Source organism: Heteronotia binoei, chromosome 12 (assembly GCF_032191835.1).
Source record: "Heteronotia binoei isolate CCM8104 ecotype False Entrance Well chromosome 12, APGP_CSIRO_Hbin_v1, whole genome shotgun sequence".
NCBI classification, from domain to species: Eukaryota; Metazoa; Chordata; class Lepidosauria; order Squamata; family Gekkonidae; genus Heteronotia; species Heteronotia binoei.
Genome location: NC_083234.1, coordinates 51,752,615 through 51,755,278, shown reverse-complemented (window position 1 = coordinate 51,755,278; position 2,664 = coordinate 51,752,615). Strand labels below are relative to the sequence as shown.

The following is a 2,664-nucleotide window of genomic DNA, read 5'->3' as shown; positions in this document are numbered from 1 at the left end:
CTTCCCCAGAAAGCCGCTAGGTGGCAAACTTTTGCACTAGAGACGACACCCTGAACTCTTAAACACGTTTAATCCCAGGGTAAGTAGTTAGTGGTTTTCACTCCCGAAGCCAAAAAGAGAAAAAGGAGGGTTCTTTTTTTTAATTGTGCATATAATTTCTAGAGATTCACTGGATGGGACCGAGTCTCAGGATACCCGGGTCACTAGCTGGATGCCTTGATGTGAGTGACCCCAGTGCCTTAAATAGAAAGTGCAAGAGCAAATGCACGTCTAGGTCTGCAGACCAGCACTAAATTCTGGAGATGGAAACGAGTCTCATTGCAGTACCTTTTTCCTAGGCTGGCTTTTCCATACGTGCCCACTGATGTTTCATGTTACTGAGGGGCGAGTATGGATTTTTTGAATGGTATTAAATCCACGTTGCATAAAAGTACAAATACAAGTGCATACAGAAGCCCTGGAATTCATTCCCTTCTTACTGGAAATGTCTGGTTAGGCGATACAATTTGCGATTTTTCTTCCTCCCTGCTCAATCCACCAACAGGCAGTTCCATAGATCTTGGTGTTGCCAAGAAGAGAAGGGAGCAAAACCTCGGTTCCCCTTCCCTCTGCCATCTTTGTCCCATCTTTGTCCCCATCTTGTGCTTTCTCGATATTCTGGTTAGGAGAGAAGGGGTATATTTTAAAAGCAAGCAAATTTTTACCTTTGAAAGTTCTGCTTCAAATCTTTAATGATAACTTTTAAACTTGTGCTCTGCCCTTGCCCATTTTCCACGGTCAGTCGGCTGCCTAGCTTTCCTTTCAGGAGAAGATGGGATCAATGCCCATTAATTCATTAACTTGCCCATCCAGAACGTCCTTCTATAGGGCGGCAGTCGCCAACATAAAGAAAGGGTCAAAGCTCAAGAAGCGGGGACGGGGGGTGGGGCCTGGTCCGTCAGGGACCCCAGCGTAGCTCCACTTCTTCCAGCCCACATTTCCCTCTCATTCTCCCTTTAATTCCTTTATTAGCCGCTTCTTCCAGGGGGCGTGCAATCTCTCCCTAAAGCATTTTTAGAGACAACAACAACCATAAACAGCACGGAGGGAACCGAGCTTGCGAAGAAGATATTTAACCTCTCTCTCCCCGGCCCGGGACAGGCACGCAGGACAGGAGCGCCTGCAATTACAGCGGGGGAGGGGCGCTCTGGAGCCCTGAAATGGGCTTCAGTTCTGGGGTGGTCTTCGGAAGAGAAAGCGGGAGTTACCCCTGAGTCTTGTCTGTAACGTCCAGCAGTCGACAATTCCCTCGCCTCAGCTCCACCCCCTGTCCGCCCCACAGCCAGTCTCTTCACGAAGGGAGCATCACAAATGTCCCAAGGGACGGTGCTGGGGGCACTGCAGAGGTGGCCGAGTTTTGCAATGGCTCAACTGCAAGAACCAGTCTTGGGATGAGGAGCAAAAGAAGGGGAGGTGGGAGAAAAGATGCAAAATGTCAAAGAGGGGCAAGGAAAGAAGAGAGGATGAGCCGAGCTAGAAGGAAGAGATGCTGGCATTCGTTGACTGGCCCTTGCTTCGGCCCACTGGAGGCTGGAATCCCCTTGCTGGTGCAGGTGAGGGGGGAGGGGGCTGCCGGGTGCTCCTTGTGAGTTAGGATCGGGACCGGGTCACCTACACCGGAGTCCCAGGCTCCCTAGCTTGAAGCCTTCAACGACCCTCAGCCTAGGGCGAAGAAGAAAACCTGGCTGCGTGCGCTGCGCAGAGAAGACGGGATGTACTAAAACGAATGGCAAGATTTGGGGAGGGACGGTGGCTCAGTGGTAGAGCATCTGCTTGAGAAGCAGAAGGCCCCAGGTTCAATCCCTGGCATCTCCAAAAAAAGGGTCCAGGGAAGTAGGCGTGAAAAACCTCAGCTTGAGACCCTGGAGAGCCGCTGCCAGTCTGAGAAGACAATACTGACTTTGATGGACCGAGGGTCTGATTCAGTATAAGGCAGCTTCATATTTCATATGTCCATAGGAAACAATAGCAGAGCCTGGATTGTCCATAGGATATAATGGGAGAGAAGACTGTCAATTGACTTGCATGGGCTCCATTGAAATACATCCCGAGAAAGCTCCGCACCAGCGCATCCCCCTGGATTCCGAGCCCGCGCCGCCGCCGCCCTCCTGGCCTCAACTCTCCCATCCGCCCATGGGGAGACGGTCAAGCGCATTCCCTAGAGTAGTGGGTGACTTCGGGTGGCGCTGGCCTTCCAGCACCTTCCTGCAGGTGCGCCGGGAAGCGGAGCCGCGGGGGAGATCCCAGCTCTCCTGCCTCCACCTTGCAGGCCAGTAAAGGGAGGCCGGCCCGAGCTTCGAACGGAATTGGGGCCGGGGGGATGCCAGGGCAGCTGCGAAGGGATTCCCCTTCCTTCCTTCTGACGTCACTCCAAACAGAGCTCTCTCTCTCGGCCACCCCAGCCCAGGAGACTCCGCCTTCTGGGAAGGTTTGGGAGGCGGGACCCCCCCCCCCTCCACCGGGCCGAAGGCGGGGGCGCCGTCGAGGAAGCCCCTCCCCGCCAGTCTCTCTCCCGCTCTCTCCGGACCAGGCACAGACCAGGCAGAGCCCGGAGGAGGAGGACACGCGGCTGGGACGAGCCCCCTCCAACCTGCCGTCGGTGCCAGCCCGGCTCCCCTGCCTGCC

General features: G+C 54.6%; 1 non-coding gene across 1 annotated transcript; it reads left to right on the top strand.

The window, feature by feature from the left end:
• The first annotated feature begins 1,787 nt into the window (after nt 1-1,787).
• On the top strand, nt 1,788-1,854 carry TRNAL-GAG (transfer RNA leucine (anticodon GAG)). The gene has a single exon. It is a non-coding gene; the product is annotated as a tRNA-Leu (tRNA).
• The last annotated feature ends 810 nt before the right edge of the window (nt 1,855-2,664 follow it).